At 37.3% G+C, this 26,915-nt stretch overlaps 1 protein-coding gene across 2 annotated transcripts in view; it reads left to right on the top strand.

Moving 5' to 3' along the window:
• The first annotated feature begins 1,470 nt into the window (after positions 1-1,470).
• Positions 1,471-26,915, top strand: part of LOC131425582 (lachesin) — a 350,776-nt gene continuing 325,331 nt past the window's right edge. For both annotated transcript variants that reach the window (XM_058587581.1, XM_058587582.1), the window contains exon 1: positions 1,471-2,233. The gene's annotated coding sequence lies outside the window, so the exon portion shown is untranslated. The remainder of the gene's footprint in view (positions 2,234-26,915) is intronic.

The raw sequence follows: 26,915 nt of genomic DNA on the forward strand, positions 1-26,915 counted from the left end.
ACAAGAACGACAATAATACCTCATCAACACGTGAAATATTTCCTCGATTGATGAACGTATGTCTGTTCATTATGTAAAATCAATATTTAGTGACACTACAAGTTTTAGATCGAAGATGGCATCCAAAAAAGAACAAGTCGTGCGGCCGCAATAAAAATCTTGATCTGTCAGCTGATCTGATAGCTGGGTTTTCCTGCAAACATTGTCAATGATAAACAAAGTGTGACGGCTAGAACCTGAACTCGAAAAGTTGAATCGCGAATATTTGTCGAAGTATTCCTTCGTGATAATGAACGACGAATTTTATGTGCTGGAAGACTTTAAGCAGCTTCCCGGAATGTTTTTTTATACTGCCGTGCAACGAAATGCCGTATAGGAAAGTTTCAGGCTATAGAAAAATGCCAAGAACACCAAAAACATTTGGTTTGGCAGGCAATGTTCAGCTGTGGTCGAACCAGTCAAAGATTCATCACTACCGAAATGAAAATCAAGAGAATGTACCATGTAAAATGCCTAAAGAAGCGATTGTTACCATTCCTACGTAGCCATGAAGTTCCCTCGCTATTCTGGTCTGATTTAGCATCATGTCACTACGCCAGAGATGTTTTAGAAAGCTGTAAAGTGAATGGAGTTCATGTTGTATCGAAAGAGAAACTGCCGGGAGTTGCGAACTATCGAGCGGTGTTGAACTCTCGTGTAGATCTCAATCTAAACAACAAGCTACAACTATAAAGAAATTACGAAAATCTTGAACAAAATCAGCTAAATCAATTGCAGAGAGGGCTGCACAGACCAAAATTTTGTAGTTTCTTCGTGCAGGCTAATTAGGTAACTGTAATTAGTTTTAAAATGACTAATAATGCACAATTAAATGGATAAAAATGCATCTTCGCTATTTATTTTGCACAATAAATAAATCGTTGGATATTTATTTTGCACTATAAATAATATAAAAATAGTAGTATGAGAATTGTCATACAGAGGAAATAACATAAAACTTGAGTAAAACTTGATTTTCTTTGATGGATAGATAAAAAAAATATTTCTCTCAGAAGTATAATTTCGAGTAGTCTTAGACCTGTACACATTTTTTCAATTACAATAGAGCATCTAAATTGCATTGTCCAATCTAAAATTATCCGTAAAATGATTGCCAGCCAAAATCGTCTACAATCAAAAAAGCTTTTTTCTTTGCCGATAAACATTGGCAACCCTGCCAGACAAGAACAACAACACCAGCTTCGGGAACGACACTCTCTCGCAAGCACTCCGAAAGCGAATGCCCGCGTTCGGCTCCAGTTCGGAATCAACCATCCAACCAACAAACGAGTCCGTCCGCTTCGTCCTTCGTGTGGCACACAATCATTCACGAAAGACCGTACGAGGTTTGCGCTTGGGATAACCGCAAGTGCAATGCCGGTTGCCTACCCAGCAAGCGTCGGACAACCCATCAGTAGCTGTTGAGTTGGCAAAGCTGATGCCCAACAACGAACCAACCAACCAACCAATCGTTGTCCTGTCAAAACGCGGGTCAATCATCATCGTCTTGGCTGTCGTTCGCAAAAATTTCCTCGAAAATAAAACGGAAAGTCAAAGTTTCGTTACTTGAAGTCGTTTAGATCTTGCTGGCGGCGCCCGCGGGAGTGCTTTTTGTTTTTGGCGGTTTCGGTATTTTTTTTGTTCTGTCGAGTCGGGTAAAACGAAAATCTAGTTAGCCGTGCCGTGCTGCTCGGGAAACAACGCCAAAAATAACAAGCAGACAAAAGTGCATTTTTCACTGTCAGCTCGCCGTGAAATGCGAAATCCAAAGCGCTTATCAAACTACATCGCATCTCGTTGAGTCGTCGTTGATAACAGGGAAGAGATGGTGTAGGTGTTTCGGGGTTTCCCTCCATCCGTTGTTGATGATTACTACTTTATAATGGTGAAGCAGTGCTAGTGGGTTTGAGTGTCGGTTGTGAAACAAAAGAGGAAAATAAAAATAATAATAATAATAACAGTGGAAAAAAGTGACGTTGAATGGAAGGAAAATGAATTATTGGACGAAGAAGTGAAAATAAGTTGTTTCTGTGTTAGCGGAGTTTTGGAGCAGTTCCAGTGAACGGCCCAAGAAGTGGTGAGACGAAAAAAAAAGTTGCCAAACCAGCAGCTGTTCGGTTGCTTCTCAATGTTGTGAAGGTGGAAAAGTGGCTGTCGAGAAGCAAACGACCGACGACCGACGACCGACCGACCGGTAAGCGAAGCGGAGTAAATCAGAAAGTGGAAAAGCGTGAAAATGGTTTGCCGCCGCATCCTGCTTCTTATACGGAGGGAAGGGGGTGTTTTTTTGCTTTCTTCCCTTTGGGTGGTCGTAAGACTTGTACCAGTCATGGGGGAGGGAAAAACACGCGGATGAGTTTCAATTGTTGTACGCGAGCAATAGAAAAAAAAATCTATTTCATCGTTGCTTGTGATTTTTATGCGCTTGTTACGGCTATTGTTGTTGCTGTTGCTGCTGCTCCCCAATCCGTCGGTATTTTTTTCCGAAGCGTGAAAATGAAATTTGATCACGCTGATCATCAATCTTAATCACAAAGAAATTATGATTCTACCTGGCAATGCCTCACATTACAATGCAGTTGCACGCGCTTCGAAATGGCGATGTTCATTTTTTATAATAGGCCTGTCAGGACGAATCAGGCTCCAAATTTTCTGCTATGATGATTTGTTATCCTAAACTGAGCCGGAGTCTTTTTTTTGATTCCATCTTCATTGAGTTGGCTAGATGGATGGTGAAAGCACTGCAATCTCCGTTCCGCACTTTGCGGTAATCAAAATTCATGCGAAAATTACATGCCTTGTAATCAAATAAAAGAAAAAAACAAAAGATCGATAGCAATAACGCGACTTGAACCGAGAAACACTAAGCCCGCCGGTTAATCGACTGAGCCACAAAAGCACATGAATAATTGATACATTTAAATTCGTACAGCGACACTTGGTAGCCGAGTGTAAATTACATTCAGAGCCTGTAAAATTTCTGTACGAGTGGAATATTGCGTCATTTGAAAGGTTAAGTAGCTATGAATTGTATCGTTTGTAGAATCATGTCACCTGTAAAATTCGTAATTTTTCTCGTATTTTTTTAAAATGACTATTGATAGTAGAGAATTTGGCCCTCGCCACAGAAAGAAATCCGTTACCAATCATGTTTTCTCTAATGAAATCATGCGATTTTGTCATAATTTTACTATTAAAATGATAGAAATCATGAGCACACGAGCAAAACTTTGATTCTGTATATGAGCAAAATGAGTCATGATTTGGGTAAAAGTAATTGTAATTTCATGTTATGATAATACACCATGGTTGAGAGTTTCCGTATCATGAATTAGTTGGACTTATTTTGATGAAACTTAAGAGTAACGCTCCTTCGATGGATGGCTAAAACTTCTGGCGTATTTCTGATTATTTGCAGCATAAATTCAAGCGTTATGTCTTAGAAAATGAAAAGATTTCAAACGTAACTGAAATGTAATTTTATGATGAAGCCATTTATTTATTCATGTGTGATTTCCTTTATTTTTGATTTTTTTTGTTTGCTTTTACTGCTGTTTCAAATACCTTCGAGAAACAAAATAGCGAATAGCACGCAGCGAAGAGAATCTTAAATTATTTCATTGGCTAGACCTGGACCTGAATTTGGACGCAGGACTTGGTTTAAGGACCGGATTTCTGGACCAGATTCTTCGTTCCTTCATTTCGGTCCTGGATGTTAGGGAGACCATATTCACATAATTTCCATGAAAATCTCAGATTTATTCATCTATTTTGCTAAACTTTCAAAGGGTTTTCACTGATTTCAAACAAAAATGTGCATCATAGATTTTTATAGTTTAGTTTTTCAAGTTGAAATACAGATTTTGAATTGGCAGCTATGCTGGATTACGAAAATGAGCCTGAATTTTATAGCTGATTTCGGGACTTGAATTCTGCTATTGGACCTAGACTTTGATTTTTGACTTGAATTCTGGACCGGGATCCGGAAACTGAATACTGGATCAGATACTTACTTTCACATCTAGACCTGGATTCTGGTACTGAGTTCTATAGAACCGGAATCATGGACTTTGATTTTAGATCGAGGCCCAAACTCTGAAGCTCAAATCCAGACCTGAAACATAGTTTGGACCTTGATTCTGGACCTTGATCAAGCATGGACCCAGATTTCGAACCGGGATTCTTTAATACTTGGATTCTGCACCTGCATTTTGAAGCTGAACCGACCATAATTAAGTACTTGTAGTACACTAGCTACAACGTTCTGCCAAGTAAATTGCAGAGGATAGAATGAATGAATCGAAAAATGTGCAGAATGATTCATTGAGTTTATCGCTCGAGTTGCATTTTCTGACTGAAGAACTTGTCAAAGTTGCATTTCTTTGTTGGAATTTGCTTATAATACTATGTGACATTACATCTAATGGTTCTATATTTGTGAGTCTGTGTAACTCATTTGTACTAAACCAGGGAGGACGCTTCAAAATCATTTTCAGAATTTTATTCTGAATCCTTTGAAGCGTTTTCTTCCTGGTGGAACAACAACTCGACCAAATCGGTACTGCATTAAGAATGGCTGGTCTGAAAATTTGCTTATAAATTAACAATTTGTTTTTTAGACAGAGCTTAGAATTTCTGTTTATAAGAGGATATAAACATTTAATATATTTATTACACTTTGCCTGGATTCCTTCAATGTGATCCTTGAAAGTGAGTTTTTTGTCATACGTCAAACCTAAGTATTTAGCTTGATCAGACCATGTCAATTCCAAGCCATTCAATTTGAGAATGTGATTATTGTTTGGTTTAAGAAAAGAAGCTCTTGGCTTATGAGGAAAGATAATTAATTGCGTTTTCACTGCATTTGGTTTAATTTTCCATTTTGACAGATAATCACTGAAAATATTTAAACTTTTTTGTAGGCGACTGCAGATCACTCTTAGATTTCTACCTGGGGCAAACAGACTTGTGTCGTCACAGAATAGCGATTTCTGACAACCAAGGGTAGATTTGGAAGATCAGCAGTGAAAATATTATACAAGATTGGAGCTCGAACCCTGCGGAACACCGGCTCGTACGGGTAGCAATTCAGATTTACAATTCTGATAGCTAACCTGAGTAGTTGAATGTTCATGACGAAATCCAAACTGTTCTGGTAAAAAAAATGAATTCTCATTTATATGAGACATCATTCTCAACAAGATAATTTATTCAAAAAGTTTACTGATAGAAGAAAGTAAACTAATTGATAGAAGAAAGTAAACTAATTGATTTCTAGCTTCGATAATGTAATGATTCAAATTATCAATTGCTGTGTCGATGTCCGCAGAATTTTCTAAAATATTTTCATGATCCACATGATTTTCAATGTGAGATCTGTAATCCAACCAATTAGCTCTATGTTAGTTGAATATAGAACTAGTTGGATTAATTATAGCTTCGTTGGAAAGTCTGAATGTTACTGGAAGATGATCTGAGTCAAAGTCAGCATGTGTAATCGGTTCACTACAAATGTGACTTTGATCTGTTAGAACCAGATCAATTGTAGACGGGTTTTTCACGGAAGAGAAACAAGTAGGATTACTGGGATGAAGAACTGTGAAGTAACCAGCTGAGAGTTGATTATGAAGTATTTTACCATTACTGTTATTTTGCCTACAATTCCACTGGACATGCTTAGCATTTAAGTCCCCTATTACGAAAAATTTCGATCGATATCTTGTAAGTTTTTGCAAATCGCCTTTAAAGAAATTTAATTGTTCGCCGGTGCATTGGAATGGCAAATATGCTCCAGCGATGAAATAAATTCCATGAATGGTTTCAACTTCGATTCCCAAGCTTTCAATAACTTTAGTATTGAAAGAAGGTAACACTCGATGTACTCGAAAGAAGGTAACACTCGATGCCGTTGGACAAAAATGGCAACTTCACCACCCACTCCAGTAAACCTGCCAAATCGATGAACCACATAATGTGGATTCCTTCTCAATTTGACATTTGGTTTAAGAAAAGTTTCTGTCACAATGGCAATATGAATTTTGTGAACTTTGAGAAAATTATAAAATTCATCTTCACTCGATTTCAAAGATCGAGCATTGCAATTTAAAATATTCAAATAATTATTTAACATCACTGTTAAATTTTAAATTCATTATAATATTATTTGCAAATTTCCATCCGATTTGAAATGCTTCAAAAAGTGATGAAGTCGAATTCATTTGGATGATCATTTGAAAAAGTTGATCTTGTAGGTAGATCATTTTATTTTCAGTTATATCGCCTAAATCGACTTCATTTAAAGAAGCAAATGGCATTAAAGAAATATTTGTAGGTAGACTGCCATTAGAAGAAGATGATTTGGCCAATCTACCTATTAATAAATTGTTTTCGTTAGAAGATGAACTGCAAGGCGGTCCTGTGTTTTGATTATTTACATTAGAAGAAATAGGTGGTAGATTTCTACCTGATATACTAGCATAACTGACATTAGAAGAAGATGATGACGAGGTCGATCTACCTGTCAATAAATTGTTTTCGTTAGAAGACGAATTGGCAGGCGTACCTGTTTTTTGTTTTAAATTCGAAGAAATCAGTGCCTTAGAAGAATTAGGCGTGGCACTTGTAACGGTTTTTTTATTTTCAGGTATGTTCTGTAAAATTTAGCTCGTTGATTTGACTTGTTGTCTAAGCGAACGAGCGTTTAAAATTTTTTCCCTGACAGGACATTTCAAATAATTGGATTTATGATTTCCATCGCAATTTGAACATGAAAATTTATTAGTGGTTTCATTCATTGGACAAACGTCTTTCGAATGCGATTTACCACAATTCAAACACCGTATATCCATATGACAATTTTTGGTTCCATGGCTGAAGCCTTGGCAACGACGACATTGCGTTAAGTTTGCAATACGATTATGCCGTTTATAATGTTCCCAATGAATTTTAATGTGGGAAATGAAACGTACTTTTTCTAAAGTTTTCAAATAGTTTACGTCACTTGGATTGAAGTGTATTAGGTAAAGTTCATGGGAAATTCCAGAGCGTGGCTTAGAAGTACCATTCGCTCTTTTTTCATAAGTATTACTTTGGAAGGGGCAAAACCAAGCAATTCTTTTAGTTCATTTTTATTTTCATCAATACTTTGATCATTTGATAAGCCTTTCAAGACAGCCTTGAAGGGTCTGTCTGATTTTATATCATATGAATAAAATTTATGAAGTTTCTCTGACAAATATCGAATAAGACGTTCGTAATCTTCCAATCCATCAACCAAGACTCGACATTCTCCTCTTCGTCCGATTTGAAGACTTTTACTTCCGGGAGAAAAGTAGAAAGCTCAGTACGGAATGCTTTGAAGTCGGAAATCATCACCGTCACTGGTGGCATCGATTGATGTTTCTTCCCAGAACGACAAGCGTCTATTTTGGGAATTTTTGAAGAATTTTCTTCTATGTCGCTACAATCGGATTCAGGAAAAATCTCGTAAATATTGTTAGACGGTCTAGAATCAACGGAAGGGAAATCCTATAATCTATAAGATCGTGAATGTTATTAGAAAAATGTTGAATAACGGATTGTGATTTATTCCGTGTTGATTTATTTTTAGCCTTAGGCTTGTTGCCTTTCCGGTTGGACGCAGGCATTTTTGAAATGAATGAAATTTTATATTCAATTAACTAGGCTAAATTAGTCGTTGATTAGACTCCTAGCTAACCTTAAAAAAGGCTGATTAATTTCTTAGTCACTCTTTGTATCACTTAGTCACTCTAATATCACTCTTTGAATAGCCTTCAGAAAGGCTGACTAATTGTTAGTCTTTAAAAAGACTGTTAGTGATTCAGGTAGCCTTGAAAAAGACTGAAGCCTTGAATCAATGAAACTCTAGGTAGCCAGAAAAAATTTCCAGGAGCCAAGAGCTATATGCGTGCGGTGTGAACGACTGTTCAACACCGACTGATGTCCTCAGGCCTTAATTTCACTATCCAAGGTACGAAAACATAAATTTGATCAGTATCTAATGAGTAAAACAAATTGGAAAAATGACATGCGAATACAACTATGCAATGAATATCTCGAAAAAGCTACAAAAGAGACGGAACTCGAGCCCGTAACTAGCTCCTTTCCGGGAAAATTGTGTTTCCGATCAAACTACTCTGCATGTGAGAAATCATGAAAAAATCGAAATCGTATAGAAAGTCTATCTTTAAGATAAATAATTTCGTTTTGAACAGAATACATTATTCTATGTGATTCTGAGTCCGAATTTTGGTAATGAAAAATAGATAGATTTCGTGCGAATTATCACAGTTTCTTACTGATTACGAAAAACTTTAAAATACTTCACATTTTGTTGCGTGCCGTTCCTCCAGTCCTGAATTTATTTTTCTAGCATACTTCAACAAACTTACAGTCAAATGAAAATAGTCCTGCAGGATAGAAGACGGGATTTCTGAATTGTTTATCTATATTCGACTTCCAGTTTCGAAATGACAGATTGTTCAGATCAGCCGACTTGAAAATGTCCCTTATAAAAATTCAAAACATACAATAATGGACACCAATAACCCGATTGCGGGAACTCCCGGCAGCAGTGAGCCAAAGAGTCCAAAACGGAACTCGCATCGATAACTCAGAGATGCGAGAACCAATTATCACAAGACTAGATTCTAGAATATAAGGGCTTAATTTGCCATGAAATGCTATAATTAATTTGGATTCCTGTCCAGGAATTCTGGGTTGATGAACTGTTGGATCGATTAGGATTTCCCGCCCCGGTGTACGGAACCAGAGGCCTGTTATCTCCAAAATGCAGTTGAATTGTTTGAGTCTTACTTGTAATTTCGGAAACGGATGTCGGACTCGGACATGTTCAGCCATGTCTGAGGAATCGAAGTGAGTTTTATTCAAAAATTCATTACTTAGTAACGACACAAGTGAATATTTTCTTCACATACACATAAAACTTAGTTTCAAAATCCATACCAAGAATTCAGATTCAAAATTCAGCTACTGAATCCAGAACTACAATTCCGTTCATAAAATTCTAGTCCAAAATTCAGTTCCATTTTCAAAGCTCAGTTCAGGAATTCAGAACCAAAATCTGGGTTATGTTCTAAATTCAGTTTCTGAATTGGGGTCCAGAACGTCATGGAGCACGTCATAAAAAAACGTATGCAGGAAAATAGTAATTGGAAAATTTTCATATCGGCAGAAGTGATTTGCAACCAGTGTTGGTGATTGCCGAAAATTTAACAGAAGCTGCTGTATTGTTCTCTATATTGTATACAACATTTTCAATCCGGTAGAAGATGCTACAAGAACTCGAGTCTCTCAATACATGAACCGCGAGAGAATTTTTCTACATTCCTTCGCTCCACTTCATACTGTGAGTATTTCACGGCCCTTAAAAAAAATTACAGTCTGATAATGATCGTTGCTGTGTGGAATTTCCCAAGAGAGAATCGCAAGTTGACAATTATCGCAGGAAATCGAGTCGATGATTCAACTTAATGATTCTCATACTAGGTTGCAATATTTCAAAACCCTTGTGTGGAGCATTCACATACATTTTCATAGACACAACTTATACAAAGATTATATGCACATAGTTAGAATAAGCGGCAATAGTGAAATGATTCTATCGCAATTATCAACAGCCTGTATAGAATCGGATGCGAAACGAGAATAAGCGACCGTTTGTTGCTTCAGAGAAGATCCCCACAGCAGCTTGCTAACTCGTGATGCTCAGATAGGTCATCGAGAGAAATTCGCTCTCGCACTGGTGTCGATTCTATGTTAAATGAGCCATGCCGGGTGTTTGTTGTTGCGATGATTTCCAACTCTCTTTGATGGCACTGATTCAATCGTTGAAGAGTTGCCAGTGAACGTTCTTTGATACGATAAAAGCCATCCTTATTTGCAACGATTTATTCGTTTATTCAATAGTACTAATAGATATCTGCAACATAAGTGCAAAGTGATTACTACTTCTTTTTGATAGCAAGACATACTTGCTGACTGCAGATTTTTTTCGGATATACAGACTTTTACAACCCCGTCTGAAGATATTTGAAATTTTCACCTGACACCTCTTTAATGATTTCCAATTAAAAAGGGGCAAATTCATTTGAAAACCCATAGTAGAAGTTGAAGAAAAAGTTTTTACTCTGATTTGATAATGTTGATCTTAATTTATTGTACGAAAACTAACGTTTATTTAGAATTGAGCATTATACTTGGTTCAATACCATGTTTAATCGTAGTTTTCACTGAAAAATAGTAGTAGTAATCTTGACGGGTAATTCAGTTTTGCGACAGTGTGCTAATTCTTTCCACAGAACAAATTTTAGTATTTTTGGGAGAAAAAAAACTACCAAACTGCTAACTTCAATTAGAAGGCATCGTAAAACATTTTTCCAACTTTGCTTGGACTCTGTGCTGCGGAAAGCGATACCTCTTCATTGTAGCACTTCGGAATGGGAAGATCTACAGAGAAGAGAAGCGGTTTCAAGAAGCTTGGATTTCCACAATGCCTCGAATAGTAATTCAATTGCTTCCATTTTTCCACTACTTCACTCAGAAAGTTTTAAAAGCTTTCGACTATGTATAAAAATCAATCATTCGTTGGTTTTAAATATTTATTTCACTTTAATTGTCAACGTTTCAAATGTTTGTTGCTTCTAAACGTTGGCCATTTATGTGAAATACATATTTTTAAGATCAAAATGACCAGCAAAAAACACAAAAACAAAAATGGTTGTACCAGCTTTGTTTTATTCTGATTGGCATATTGTCGCAATACTGAAATGTAGAGGCGTTGCTTGTTTGAAATTTCTAATTACTCCACCTTTTCAACGATTTCTTATGAAAACGGGCAAATTCATTTGAAAAATCATAGTAGAAGTTGAAGAAAAAGTTTTTACTCTGAAGTGGTAATGTTGATCTTAGTTCATTGTGCGAAATGTACCGGTTATTCAGAATAGAGCATTAAACTTGGTTTGATAGCATTTTACAAATGCCTAGAAACAACAAATAAAGTATCCAAAATAAATAGTTTTCTATAGCTATACATTCTAGTACTCAAGAAATCAACATTACACTGGTTTCTGTTTAAAAAAATGTTGATCCGAAAAACCCTTACCATACCCAATTTCACACATTTCTGAAGATTTTCCATGTTTAATCGTAGTTTACACTAAAAAAAGTAGTAGTAATCACTTTGAAATCGAGTGTACTTTTATTGCTGATATCTATTTGTACTATTGAATAAACGATAAAAATGTTGCAAATCACTACTACCGATATGAAAATTTCCGAAAGAATCCTTCTTTTCTTGGTTCCATTTTTCATTGGCAGGTGTCGCTACCGGTAACCATGTTTTACATGGCTACTTTGATGGAAAATTGATTTCACAACAGCTTGTCAATTGACATAAAGACTGTCCCAGAAAGTATGGACGCACTTTGATTTCGCTGTAGATAATTCACAAGTGTTAGATATTCAAATTTTATTCGATATACTGATAATATTAGACTACAACAACAGAATATTATTCTCAACATTTGCTACTTAGCCATTCTAGACTAGCTGGCGCACCTTCTTGCGAACGTTTCTCATTAAATTTCGAACAAACTTTTCGGCGACAATTTTTGACACTTTTTTCCAATCTTTTTCGAACTGTTGAATGGTTTCGGCTGCCGAGACATGTTTCCTAAAATGTGCCTTCGTTAATACCCAAAATTCCTCAATTGGTCGAAGTTGTGGGCAATTTGGTGGATTCATGTCTTTTAGGACAAATGTGACTTTTAGGACAAAAGTGACATTTTTACCATTCTACCGAGTAGTGGCAAGAAGCAAGATCAGGCCAGAAGACAACAGGATCCTTGTGGCTTCGAATCATGGGTAGAAGTCGTTTTTGCAAACATTCCTTGATGTATTCTTCGTTGTTCATTGAAGCAGTGGTGATGAAGGGTTTTGAAACCTTACCGCAGCTACAAATAGCTTGCCAGACCATAGCTTTCTTAACAAATTTTTCGACTTCAATCGATGTCTCGGACTGGTTTATCAGCACGTTCCCCTTTAAATTTCCAGCAAAAATCTTATTGTACAGCTTTCGAACCCTCGGCCTGATCGATGCTTCTTGTTTCGGACTACGTTCTGGTTGTTTCTGCTTCTTATAGGTTCGCGGATTCAAACGTTCTTTACCACGAAGAACATTTGACTTCGAAGTGCCAACTTTTTTTGCCACATCTCGAACTGAAACCTCCTTCTTTTGCTCCAACGCCTTCAGTATACGTTTATCCAACTGAGGGTTATCAGGACCTTTTTTTCGACCCGTTTCGGTTTATCCTCAAAGGTGTTATCCTCACCGAACTTCCTGATTGCTTTTCGCACGGCTTTTTCACTTACTCCTTCCATTTTTGCTATCTTTCTCAGTGACAGTCCGCGTTCTGTTCACCATTTGTACACAATTTTTCGACGTTGTTCTGCTGAAAGTCCACGCATTTCGAAACAAACTAATGAAAACGAATAACAACTGCACAAGTGGTTAGAGAAGAGTGTAAACAACAGGACGCAGCCATAAAAATTGACAAATTCTGAACCATTGCGAAATCGCAGCAGTTTTTTTGGTTGCGTTCATACTTTCTGGTACAGTCTTAGGCAGAAAAGTGACGGAAATGTTAGCAGGGTTGTGCTTGACTGATAATTATATTATTTAGAGAAAATCTCGGTTGATTTTCCAGAAGGCCGTAACAGCAAGTGACAGTTTCTCTTTGTTCACTCTCTCTTTCGATTATTGTGATGTGATCTAAAAAGATTTTCTTGGATTTCACAGTTCTGTTTGGAAGTCAAACATTTCGAGCATCATTCTATGCAAAGAGTTAAGTGATAAACGTGTAAACCGCTTGGTAATTAATAGAAGAGAAAGTAAACAAAGAGAAACTGCCACTTGCTGTTACGGCCTTCTGGAAAATCAACCGAGAAATATGTTTTAATGTGACGTTTCTGAATATAACATGTTATTTCGCTTAAAACATGAAATCAGAGGTAAGACTCGTTTTAACTTATACTATGTTCACACCTGCAGAAAAAGAACATGTTTTAACGATAATATTACAAAGTTCAAACCGAACTGTTCACACTTGGGATACGTTATACGCATGGCAAGAAGCAGCACTTTCATTTTCATTTTAATCACCGATCCAGTGCCCCGAGTCTATAATTTGTACTGGTATTCGATTCGTAATCTGGAGGGAAAAAGAAAAATGTGCGTTGACAGCATCCGGAAAATAAGAAAAAGCCAGTTACTTCTTCTAGCTATGCATGATGTTACCGTTGAGAGACTATGGACATTAGTAAGGTAAAACTGAACCCAGTATTTTTGAGAAAAAACTGCAAAATGAATGGAGACGTGTACTTCAAACAGAATGAATCGTAAAACATTATGCTTTCTCATTTTCAAATGATAGACACTATGCTACGCTAAGCGATCTCTTTTCAAAAATGAGTTACGGTTGCTCTGTACTGTTTGAGTTACGAATTTTGCGTAGCATTACAAACTTGTTCGAAATAGTAAAGTCCACAAATTGCATTTCCGGTTTCAAGCAGGAAGGTTTTTCCTAATGCCCCGAAGAAATTAGCATGAATCCACTCAGAAAACTGTTGCTGGAAAGTTTTATTTTACGTATAAACAAAAACTTTTTTTTTGGCATTTGTTGGTTTTAAATATTTATTTCACGTTAATTGCCAACGTTTCGGAGATTTATTGCTTCGAAGCGTTAGCCATTGATATGGAATTAATATTAAGCATAAAAAAAGTAATTATTTAACGCAAAGAAATAAAATGGTTGTACCCATTTCCAGATTTGTTTTACTATGATTGCTAGGCTACTTTGATGAAAAATTGATTCGACAACAGCTTGTCAATTGACATAGTCGAAAAATGACGTAGAATGCTAGCAGGGTTGTGCTTGACTGATAATTGTATCATGTTTTTTAGTGAAAACCTAGGACAGGACCAGACAACTGGCTTCTTTTTCCAGAAAAATATTTCTCTTCTTATTCCGGTTGCTCCCTGCTGTAAATAGTAAATGCCTCGGGATCACTGTTGCCAGTAGAGATAATTATTCATTCTGAAAACTTTCTCCCCTTATAACATGCAATTATTTATCATTTGAAAACACTTAGACAAATGTTATATCGGTCAAAATATAGCTCTGGATTCATTTTGATCAGATGTTTGTTTTGAAGAAAACGTTTAGTTGAAACAGCTTAATAAAACTTTTCTAAAACACTCAATTTTGGGTAATTAATTTTTGAAGCTTTATTAACTAAAGTATTCAACATATTCTATTTGAGAAAAATAATAACATACAGAAGTATCCACACTTCGTGATATCAGGCTTTCTCTTTGTATCATCCAGTGATTGTTAAATGTACTCGTATACTTTCCGCATTGACAGGACTTAAAAACAAATTGAACTTAAATCCTATTGATGATCCGAACAATAAAATATCCAATATCAAGCTACATTGTTACCGACGATACTGACAACACTTTTTCTACCACCCTGCAGTAATCTTGATTTCAACAACTTGTACTTGCTTTTGTCAATTTCAACCAATCACGAGCTGGTCCGAAATTGGTCCTAAAAGTGGATTAACAATTGTCAGGTCCTGTCCTAGGTGAAAACATGTTCGAATGTGACGTTTGTGAATATGAAATAACACAAAAAGAAAATATGTTATTTCGCTTAAAGCGTAAAATCAGAGTTAGATCTCATTTTAACTCATAGTGTGAACATATTGAAGTTGTAAATTTTGTTAAATTTACTTAGGATGCAAGATATTTGCACAAATTTTAGATTAAAACTATTTCATCGTAGTGTCCCAATTTTTATCGTCTGTTTCATCCGCCACCACGAGTTAGTGTAACTTCGCATATTTCAAATAGCGGTATACAGTTGATATAAAGTGTCAGTTTTGACGTGAATACGTCTAACTTTACTATGGGATGCCTTTTAAAAATTTATAATATGGAAGAGTGATAAGTTTTTGATCGTAAATATCTCTTGTTTTATTTGAAGTGTGAATATATTTTCTTCTCCTCGTCATCGTAGATATGATCAGCAATTTGTGGTAGAATTCTCAGTAGTATGAGATAACTACAAATATCTCGAAAGTTTCCCAAAATGTTTGATAAGTAAAGACGGTAAAAACTTGATGCTTCATTCATTCTAAGCTGCCTAATTGACTCGTTCAGTTCAGACTAGAATTCAGGTCCATAATCTAATTGTAGAGTTCAGTTCTGATTTTCTTTTCCATTTCCAAAATTCAGATCTATATTTCAGTTCCTCATTCAGAATCCAAGGCCAGAATTGAGTTCCAGTATTCAGAACTCAGTTCCATTATTGGTTCCAAAATTCAGGTCCACAACTCTTGGATCGTAATTGAGTTCAGGAACTACATTCTGAAGATTTTTAAACTAAATTCCAGATATGGATTTTAGAACTGAATGTTTGAACTGAATTCTAGATCCTGAAAACTGAATCCTGGACCGAGGTTAAGTAACTAAAACTTAGCTCCAGTTTTAGGTCCAGAGCTCTGTGCTGGGAATCGGATTCACAATTCAGTGCCGAACTAGAATCTTAGTCTCGAATTCAGTTCCAAAACACAAGTTCAGTTACCAGCTCAACAATCCAGAATCCAGTCTCGAGCTTAAATTCTGAATTCAGTTCCATAATCTAGCAACAAAATTGAGTTTCAGAATTCAGTTCTAGCATTCGGTCCCAGAATTGAGATTTTTTAAAATCAAAGAACTTACTCACCTTTTTTATGCATATTTCTTTATCCTAGAGCAAACTTCAATGGAGCCGAGCTATTACGAAAACAGCTTTTTTTGTTTAATTCGGCGAGCGATTTGTATAGAAGAATATATTTATGTTCCCTTTTCGAACATCAAACGGTTTCTTGATGATTCTTATTACTTACGGAGTGTATCGAAAAAAAAGCTATCCACAAATTTTTCTTTCAAATTATGATATAAATTGATCACCTCGTACAAGGTGAAACTTGAGCATAATGAAAACCTGATGAAATTTAAGTTATTCCTTCACGCATTTTCGAACTTTCGATCGAACGCTCTTCATCATTTTCCAGACAAGTGTTGCATCGCTTTTTTTGAACGATTAAACCCCAATATTTTGAACTCCTGTATGTTCCCAGCTGCCTTACCAGTCTTCTTGAAGACCCTCTTCACGATTTCCCAGTAACGTTCGATGGGTCGAAGCTGAGGGCAATTTGGTGCATTGATATTTTTCTCAACGAAATTTATACCCTTTTCCGCAAGCCAATTGAGAGTGGTTTTGGCATAGTGAGTTGACGCTAAATCCGGCCGAAACAGTGGAGGTGTACTATGCTTCTTATATAAAGGCAGCAATCTCTTCTGGAGACACTCAGATCGATAGATTTCTGTATTTATACTCCCGGTTGTGTAAAAAATGGTTGACTTCGAACCACAGGAACATAATGCTTGCCATACCAGTACCTTTTGACCGAATTTCTTCACTTGAATCGACCTGTCCGCATCGCTCACATCCTCCCCAATGACGACAGTAAAGTATTGTGGAGCTGGAAGGGTTTTTGAGTCCTCCTTTACATAGGTCTCTTCGACCATCAAAACACATGCATCTGGACACTGCAAAAGACGCGAGTACAATTTCCGGGCACTTGTTGCTGCTCGCTTCTTTTGTTCTACACTTTGTTTCGAGATTTTCTGCTTCTTGTAGATGTTCAGGTGATTTCGCCTCTTGATAAGCTGGACACTCGTTCCTGCTTTTTAGCCGAATCACGTATTGACATTGATTTGTTCTTCATGACTAGAGATACCACTTTCTGGTCCAGTTTCGGGTTGGAAGAACCGGGTTTTCTGCCTCTTCCTGGTAGCTTATTCAAAGAATAGTGTTCCCCAAACTTAATAATGATGGTTTTAACACTGGCATGATGAATTCCAAACCGCTTCGCCAATTTTCGCATAGTAACATCCTTCTCACTTAGCCATGTGTCCACAACTTTAATTTTGACTTCCTTTTCAATACGCAACATTTTGAAAACGCAGAATTTCAACCGCACAAACAAGTAAACAAACGAAAGCTGACAGCCAAACGCACAGCATGCTGTGATTTGAGCATGAAAAACCATCACAAACACATGCGTACAACACAAATGTATGTGGATAGCTTATTTTCGATACACTCCTTATTTTAAGAACAACAGCAATTATTTTAATGGAAAAAATGATGAAAGTTATTCATCAAAATGAAAAAAATATATAACTTAAACTAGCTTACTATTAAATATTTACTTTAAGAGGTTATGAATTTTATTGAAGATAAGTCTGGCTGCAGTATATAATAAAAATCGCAATTCCAAATGCCGTTTTTTTAGCTCAACTAGCAGTAAAATTAGAAGAACAGTTCCAAAAAATCCAGGAGAAGGTTTTAATGTTTAACTTATCCATGATTTTCCATCTCAACTCATCATCGCAAGTTTTCCGTTGGGTACTGATCGGTACCTGAGTGTCTCTCGTTGAAACGATATGAATCTGTAAAAATTCGTCGTTCTAGGCTCGACACTTCCGGATGAGGCTCAAAGAAAAGTGTCCGAAATTTAACTTGCACAAGTTTTGGAGCATTTTAAATTTAGGCCTCATGCCCGCGCCAATTACTAATAAATAAATCGGATGAGTCATCGTCCTTCTGTTACGTGGGTTAAGTATCAATATTTCCTCGTTTCCTCAACTAGTATGCAATCTTCGAATAGAAGCAGCGGTAATTCCAAATCACTAAGTAACTCTCATTAGCAGATTAGTAGGAAACATGATGCAATAAGTGTGTAATTCGGTAAGGCAATTTTACCCGAAAGTAAAGTACTCACGGTAAATAATTTTCAAGTTATCATCGATTTCCGGTATTAAAGTTCTTCCTCTTTTAGATGACTAAATTAAATCCAATACCATCGGAATGACAAAAGTAAATCGGAAATCGAGTGGTGCTGTATGTCAGGTAGCAGTAGCATCACATCCAACAATCAGCATCCAACAAGAACATCTAGAGCAACGAGGATCTACACGGCAGTGCAACGGAGATAGACAACAATTTCAAGGTAGAAGTTTTTTCTTTTCCTTTTGATTGAGTACTGTGTAGTGTTGGTTTCATTTGTTATTTTAAAGTTTGATTAAAAAAATTTTAATGTGATGGATGAATCCATGGACGTAAATCCTAGCATGAATCCGATACCCCCACGAACGAAAAAATATCAGGAGAGCTCTTCTGGGCCTTGGATAGTCTTTTTTAGACGTATATCAAAGCCATTAAACATTTACCACATTTCTAAAGGTTTGACATCACGATACTCTTCAATCAAAGAGATCATAAAAGTAAATAACGATAAAATTCGTGTTGTGGTAAATAATTTGAAACACGCGAATGATATTGTCTCTTCGGAACATTTCATTAAAGAGTATAAAGTTTACATACCCTCCAAAGATGTCGAAATTGACGGTGTTGTTACCGAAGCGAGTCTTTCGGTAGATGATTTACTCAAGCATGGTGTTGGTCGTTTCAAGAACTCTATGCTTGAGGGTGTGAAAATACTGGAGTGCAAACAACTGTACTCAGTAGTTTATGAAAAGGGAAAAAAAGTTTATCGCCCATCAGACTCGTTTCGAGTGACATTTGCCGGATCTGCGTTGCCGTCCCATGTCTATGTCGATAAAATTCGCCTCCCTGTTCGGCTTTTTGTTCCAAATGTAATGAATTGTACGAACTGCAAAAAATTCGGACACACAGCTACTTACTGTAGCAATAAACCAAAATGTATTAAGTGTGAAGGACCTCATAAAGATAATGATTGCAACAAGGAAATTGAAAAATGTATTTATTGTGGGGAAAGTCCTCATGAGGATATTTCAGTATGCACTGCATTTAAAGTGCACAAAGACAAAATTAAGCTTTCTTTAAAAGCACGGTCTAAGCGCACATATGCAGAAATGCTTAAAACGGTCATTGATGTCCCCCCTTTGGAAACCGAAAACGGGTTTTCAAATCTAGAGGAAACAGAGGACTCTGACTCTGACGAAAATAGTGAAGGTATTTCGTTTATCACTACCCAAGGGTCAGTTAAGAGAAAGAAGTCTTCTTCCAAATTACCAAAAAAGACACCTAAAGTTTCATCTTCAAAAAAAGATCCCCGTGTTAAACAAAAAAAGTCAAAACCAAAGACTGTGCCTCCTGGTTTGTCAAATTCACAAACCAATCCAGGATCCAGCACAGAAAAATGTAATAATCCTGTGGGCTCCATTTCACAGCCACCAACAGGATTACTGAAGTTTTCGGAAATTGTTGAATGGATTTTCTCAGCATTCAATATATCTGAACCCTTAAAGACCCTCATAATGGCATTCCTTCCAATAGCTAGAAATTTTTTGAAGCAGTTATCAGCTCAATGGCCAATTGTCTCAGGTTTTGTATCTTTTGATGGATAATTTATCACCCGCCGCAAATGATACAATCACTGTCCTGCAGTGGAATTGTCGAAGCATCATGCCAAAACTTGATTCATTTAAAATTTTATTGCATAGTCAAAAATGTGATGTATTTGCTTTATGCGAAACATGGCTTACTTCAAACATAGCTTTAAATTTTAATGATTTTAACATTATACGTCTCGATAGAGACTCTCCGTATGATGGAGTGCTTTTAGGAATTAAGAAATGTTATTCCTTTTATAGATTAAACATTCCTTCGACTTCTAGTATAGAAGTTGTTGCTTGTCAAATAAACATGAAAGGAAAGGACATTTGCATTGCTTCGGTATATATTCCTCCAAGAGCTCAAGTTGGACAACGACAGCTTAATGAAATTGTCGAAGCCCTTCCTGCTCCACGTTTGATTTTAGGAGATTTCAATTCGCACGGAATGATGTGGGGTTCCGTTTACAATGATAGCAGATCATCTCTAATATATAATATTTGCGACAATTTTAGCATGACGGTACTAAATATGGGTAGCATGACACGGATCCCAAGACCTCCGGCACGTCCAAGTGCATTAGATTTATCTCTTCGACTTCAATTCGACTAGATTGCACCTGGAAAGTATTTCCTGATTTACATGGTAGCGATCATTTACCAATCATCATCTAAATTAGCAGTAACAAAGGCATTGCTAATTCAGTTAATATTCCATATGATTTGACAAAAAATATTGACTGGATTAAATACCAAAGTAATATTTCAAGTGTCTTAACTTCAATGGAAGAGCTCCCCCCACTTGAAGAATATGACTTCCTCGTTTGTTCGATTCTGGAGGCCGCAGAACAAGCCCAAACCAAACGATTTCTTGGTCCATCGTCTAACAGAAGGCCTCCAAACCCTTGGTGGGACAAAGAGTGTTCAGATGCTAAGCACGCGAAACAAAATGCTTTCAAGACGTTTTTAAAACGAGGAGGAGGAACTCCTCAGAATTTTGAAAATTTCTTGACTTTAGAAACCAAGTACAAGAGCATACTTCGGGCCAAGAAATGTAGCTATTGGAGACATTTTGTCGAAGGTTTGTCAAGAGATACCTCAATGAGCACTCTTTGGAATACGGCCAGACGAATGAGGAATCGTAACGTGGGCAATGAGAGTGATGAATACTCGAACCGATGGATATTTGACTTTGCTCGGAAAGTTTGCCCAGATTCTGTTCCTACGCAAAGCATTATACGGGAATCTCCTCCAAATAATGGTTTTATTAATAACCCATTTTCAATGATAGAATTTTCTATAGCACTCTTGTCTTGTAACAATAACGCCCCTGGGTTGGACAGAATTAAATTCAACTTGGTGAAGAATCTGCCCGACCTCGCAAAAAGACGTTTGTTGGAATTGTTCAACAAGTTTCTTGAGCAAAATATTGTTCCGCCTGACTGGAGACAAGTGAAAGTGAAAGTCGCCATTCAAAAACCGGGGAAACCAGCTTCCAATCACAACTCATATAGACCCATTGCGATGTTGTCCTGCATCAGAAAATTGTTCGAAAAAATTATTCTACGACGTCTCGACACTTGGGTCGAGACGAACGGTTTGTTCTTGGGTCGAGACGAACGGTTGAATTCAGTACCGTTGTTTGCGAATTGCCTTAGGCTGCATGCACTCGACACATACAATGAGTCTTGAAGTTCTGGCGGGAGTTCTTCCATTAAAAGATCGATTTTGGGAGCTTTCATCACGCCTGCTAATAAGATGTGAGGTGCTGAATCCCATGGTAATTAATAATTTCGAACGACTAGTCGAGCTTCGATCTCAAACAAAATTCATGACAGTATATTTTAACCATATGTCACAGGAAATCAACCCTTCAAGATATATTCCTATCCGTGTCAGCCTCCTAAATGTCCCTGACTCAACTTTATTTTTCGATACATCCATGCAGCGCGAAGTGCGTGGAATCCCGGATCATCTACGTTCGACGGAAATCCCAAAAATATTTTTAAGTAAGTTCAGGCATATTGACTCTGAGAAAATGTTTTACACGGACGGATCGCGAATTGAAGAAGCGACAGGGTTTGGTATGTTCAACAATAATGTTTCGGCCTCATTTAGGCTTCAAGAACCTGCATCTGTTTATATAGCAGAGCTAGCAGCAGTTCATTATAGTTTGAGTGTAATCGTCACATTATCTCCAAACCATTATTTCCTCTTCACAGATAGTCTGAGTGCAATTAAAGCCATTCGCTCAATCGCTGCTGGCAAAAATGAACCGTTTTTCTTGGGTAAAATAAAACAGTGTCTGAACGACATATTGAATAATAATTATCTAATCACTATAGTCTGGGTCCCGGCTCATTGCTCCATTCCAGGCAATGAAAGAGCCGATAATTTAGCCAAACGTGGTGCTATTGAGGGTGAAATTTATGAGCGACCGATTGCTTTCAACGAATTCTATAGTTCGTCTCGCCAAAGAACACTTGCCAGCTGGCAAGCATCTTGGGATAAAGATGATCTGGGTCGGTGGATGCACTCAATTATTCCGAAAATATCGACAAAGGCATGGTTCAGGGGATTGGATGTGAGTAGAGATTTCATTCGTGTGATGTCCAGACTCATGTCCAATCACTACACGTTAGATGCACATCTCCTTCGAATTGGACTTTCCGAGACTAATCATTGTGCTTGCGGAGAAGGTTATCGGGATATTGATCATGTCGTTTGGACATGCGTGGAGTATCGTGATGTCAGATCTCAACTAATAAATTCTTTGCGTACCCAAGGTAAACTATCCAATATCCCAGTTCGAGACATTCTTGCTTGTCGTGACCTTTAATACATGAAACTTATTTATCATTTCGTAAAGAAAATTGGAGTTTCAATTTAATAAAGGCCCCTTTTAAGACTTAGTTCTGATCCCAGCTGCGTCCATGAGTTCAACCAATAGCTAAATTAGAATAAAAATTATGTAATGATACAAACAAACTCGAAACAGTTTATGAAATTATCAACAAAATGTCTGAAAATAACAGCTTATTTTATAATTTATAGAAGTTAATCGTTTGGTTCAAATAATATTTCCGAGTAGATTTCATAATTAATGACGAGTTACCTAAGATGATATTTAAGCTATAAGAGAATATGTTTTAATAAATTCAAAACGTTGTGACTATGTTAGAATTAAATTAGGATAAGAATGTTATGTAAAAGTGATGCTACGGCGAAGAAAAACTTATGTAAACTGCCTTAAGAAATAAACGTATTTATGGAAAAAAAAAAAACCATCGGAATAACCACTCTCACTTGAGAGTCCCAATTCCACAGGCAATGGCCTTCCGGTGACCACAAAGGCAGCACCGGTTCCCATTCAGCAGCACCCACACATCCACTTCCAAGAAGAGTGATACACTTTGAATACATGACCCTTAGGAGCATTCCGCACCTGAGTACCTGAGGCAGTGCTGGAGTCTGCCGCCCTTCCCTTCTGGGTCCTGGCTCGAGGTGTAGAGTCGTAAATAATTCATTGCACGTCACGTGAGATTTCCATCGAACCGGAACGGGACCAGAAGTTCTGAGTTTGAGTCTGGCCGGTGCATTTCGACTGCTTACCGTTTGAATGTGCACCCGAAAAGAGGAAACTTTAAGAAAGAGATTTATTATTCTCGGGCAAATTTTCCCTTCGGGCAAACTTCGATTCGGAACTCGTATTGAAATGTTAACTGTTCAGGCTTCAGTTCCGTTCGTCTAGGGAAACTTACTTAAACGTGTAGCATCATTTCGAGATTTCGCGTAAAAATATTAAATTGCTTTCGCAGCATCATTACCATCATCATCATCATCATCATCATCAAAATCGATCGATTCCGAAGGCGTCGAACGCCAGTCGGCCCATCACTAGGCCAATAATAGCAGACCATAAACATAATCGATTCGTTTGCTGGAACTTGAGGAATATTTTCCGTTCCGCTACTCGCTTCCAAAAAAAAACATGAACCCACGGCATTCTCCTTTCTCGCGAAGCACCGAAAGCAAGTTCTGGCAGCCTGCGAAAGAAATAAAATCACTCATCTACGGTGGTGATAAAAGCGGAAACTTTCCCTCACAGTTCCGAGGAGCGAAGAAGTAAATTAGGGTGGGCGCCTGAGATACAGTCACGACGGGCCGACAGACCTTCTTGGTCGCGTCTGGTTAATAATAAAAATAAAATTTTCCCGAAGAGACTCCCCACCCTGCCCTTAAACTCCAAGGCAAAAATTAACACTGCGACCGACTGGTGAAACCGGCAAAACTTTCGGTTGCCGGTTGAGGAACGACGGAATTTGCAGCATCCCAGCATCTATGGCAGTTTAATTGTCATAAATCATAGCGCGAAGCACGACCGGACAGGCAATCGCTGGACCCTGGCAGGGAGAAAACAAAACGGAAGAATTCCAATGTCACGGGTTTTAAAGTTTCGGAAAATGACAATGATATTTCGGTTTGGGTGGAATTTCAAACAAGAAATTCTCTCCCCTAATTGTTGGTGTTTGTGGGACAATGCAAGAAGTTGATGGCTTTTGTTTGATTAAGACAAGGGAAGGATTTATATTTTGATACTTGTTTCCCACAATATGATATTGCTGATAATTAGTCTTGCTAAATAGTGAATTCAAGTCAGACTAATGTACGATTCAGACGATCCGGCTTCTTCCGTCACCGTCACCGGAACGTCAGCCTCCGTCAAAATTAGTCAAATGAGTTTTCCCTTTGCGCATTCACACGATCCAGCACAGATCCGGAACGTCAACGTCCGTCAACGGCAAGCTCCGTCAACATTTCTCCGAAAGAATATTTGACGGACTGTGATTATCGCACACATGCACGATTCATATGATTACGGTATTGAGCTGACGTTTGTTATGTATGTATTCGGTGTCAAGATCCCACTCTTAAACAAAATATAGCACATATAGGTAATTAAACTTATCAGTAGATTTCCAAAGTACGTTGCGTTGAGTGGAACTGATTATTTTCGTTTTTTCCTCTCTCTAGTTAATTTTGAAAGTTATTTATTCGATTGAAAGGTAGTAAAACAACAAACTTGTCTGAAATTTGATTTCAAATTCAATATGCTTTCCAACAGGACTCGAATCAGATGCAACTACCTATTCCGACTCAGATCGATTCGGAATCGGTTGTTGCGTCTGATTCGAAACCCATTTGCAACCATACTGAATTCCAGACGAGTTAACTTGGCTATGACTATTGAAATTTTCCTTGATCTAGCTTCCTGTGTAATATCACAATTTTTAAAGTAAAAATGGAGGACGAAAAGCTAATAGAATTAGTGAGACAACATATAGAATTGTACGACATGTCACATAAGAAATATATGGACAAAGATGTTAAAGATAGAATTTGGAACAAAATTGGACTCGAATTGGGTTGTGATGGTAAGTTTAGTTTTAGATTTGATAATCTCCTGAAGTGTGTTTAAACGCTTTGTCGGTAACGGTTTCAAATCAAACGTATCAATAATAATAAATTTAATCATTGATTTCATTACAACTTTCAAACGAGTCCAAGTGTGTCGAAATCAGTTGAGCCATTGTCTAATGGACTATTCACATATTTCCGATCAGGTTCAGTTCAATACACGGACGGTAATATTCTTTCACACGTATCAATGCGTGTATTCACACTTGTCGGTTAAGCCATCTTCTATTAAATTGAGGGAAAGAAAAGATTTAGTAAGGTACACACAAGACAACCATTATTACAATTTAGTGGACAATACTACATTTATAACAATTTGTTGATTTAAGTTTCGATTATAAAGGTTTTAACCTTGAGGTCTTTCACCTCTTTGAATCAGAAAAGATTTCTGGCTGCGGGGTTGGCAATCAAACCCATGCGGGCTGCGTGAAAGGCATCGACTTACCCATCACGCTATACACGTCCCCAGTTTGTTAACTTTTTGAGTGATAATATAACAATAACATTGGACTTATAATATCTGTATTTGTTCATTAATTGAATTGAATTCGGTATACAGTGCTTCTACATTATTATTCAAATCTATCGTTCTGCCACGGCAACGACCCAGCCTCAGAATTAAAAAAATACTTAAAAGTTTCACGTACATGGAACGCTAATGCGTTTGCATTACCACCCCGTCGAGATAAATTCCTTAAAATTAAATCTCCGTCTATGGGTTCCAAAGATTGTGGTGTTGACTCCCGGTCTTTAATGAAGTTATGCAAAATATATGTAGTCATCACAATTTTGTCGACATTTTCAGGTATAAGATTCATAACTCTAAAAAAAATGCGAAATTTATGGGCTAGCTGGCCAAATCCATTTTCTGAAACGCGCCTCGCACGAGATGTTCTGTAGTTAAAGATTTGTTTCTCCTTATCGCCACTGCTTACTGCTCCTGGGTATGGACGAAGTAGGTAGGTTTTCAAGGGAAACGCCTCATCTCCCACTATTACGTGAGGTACAGAAATCTGTGTACCATGTAAATTGCTTTCTTTTGGGACATTTAAACGATTTCCTTCCAAAGCTTGACCAAGGTTGGAATTAGCAAAGATGCCTCCGTCGCTATTTTTGCCATAAGAGCCTACGTCCACGGCAATAAATTTGCAATTTGCATCAAATAGTCCCATTAAAACAGTTGAAAAAAATTGTTTATAATTGTGATATTGAGAACCACTGTTGGGTGGTGCTACTATATGCACATGCTTTCCGTCTATCGCTCCAATGCAGTTGGGAAAATTCCACAATCTCCAAAAATCAAGGGCAATTCTCTTCCATTCATCTTCGGTCGGAACAGGCATCGTTTCATTTAACATATTGTCAATAATTGCTTCGCACACTTCCGTTACAATATTTTGAACAGTAGAATGTCCAATTCTAAAGCTGAAAGCGGTTGTTCGATACAAATCGCCTGTCGCGAGGTACCTGAAAATATAAATATTTTTTTTTTATTCACAGGATTGGCATGTAAATCTCGCTGGAATTCTCTACGAGACCAATTGAGAAAGGTAGTGAAAAAAAGTACGGGTGTGTAATGTCAGAGACATAACTGGATGTCGTGAATACGAATAAAACTGACACGATTTTTTTATAACTTTTTGCTTGTGTGAATTGTGAAACTTTTGACGTCGATTATTTCATTTCGGATTTGCATATTTCATAGGAAGAAAATATCAAGATGCTGTCATTTCTGTCTTTTAGAAGGACCAAATTGTGGAATTCTCTACGATATTTAGCACAGTTCGGAACATTTATCTCGAACGATTTTCGCACAGCGGAAAGTGCTCGGAGCAAATCAAAGTATTTTGGAGTATTTTCACTAAAC

Source organism: Malaya genurostris, chromosome 1 (genome assembly GCF_030247185.1).
Source record: "Malaya genurostris strain Urasoe2022 chromosome 1, Malgen_1.1, whole genome shotgun sequence".
Classification (NCBI taxonomy): Eukaryota; Metazoa; Arthropoda; class Insecta; order Diptera; family Culicidae; genus Malaya; species Malaya genurostris.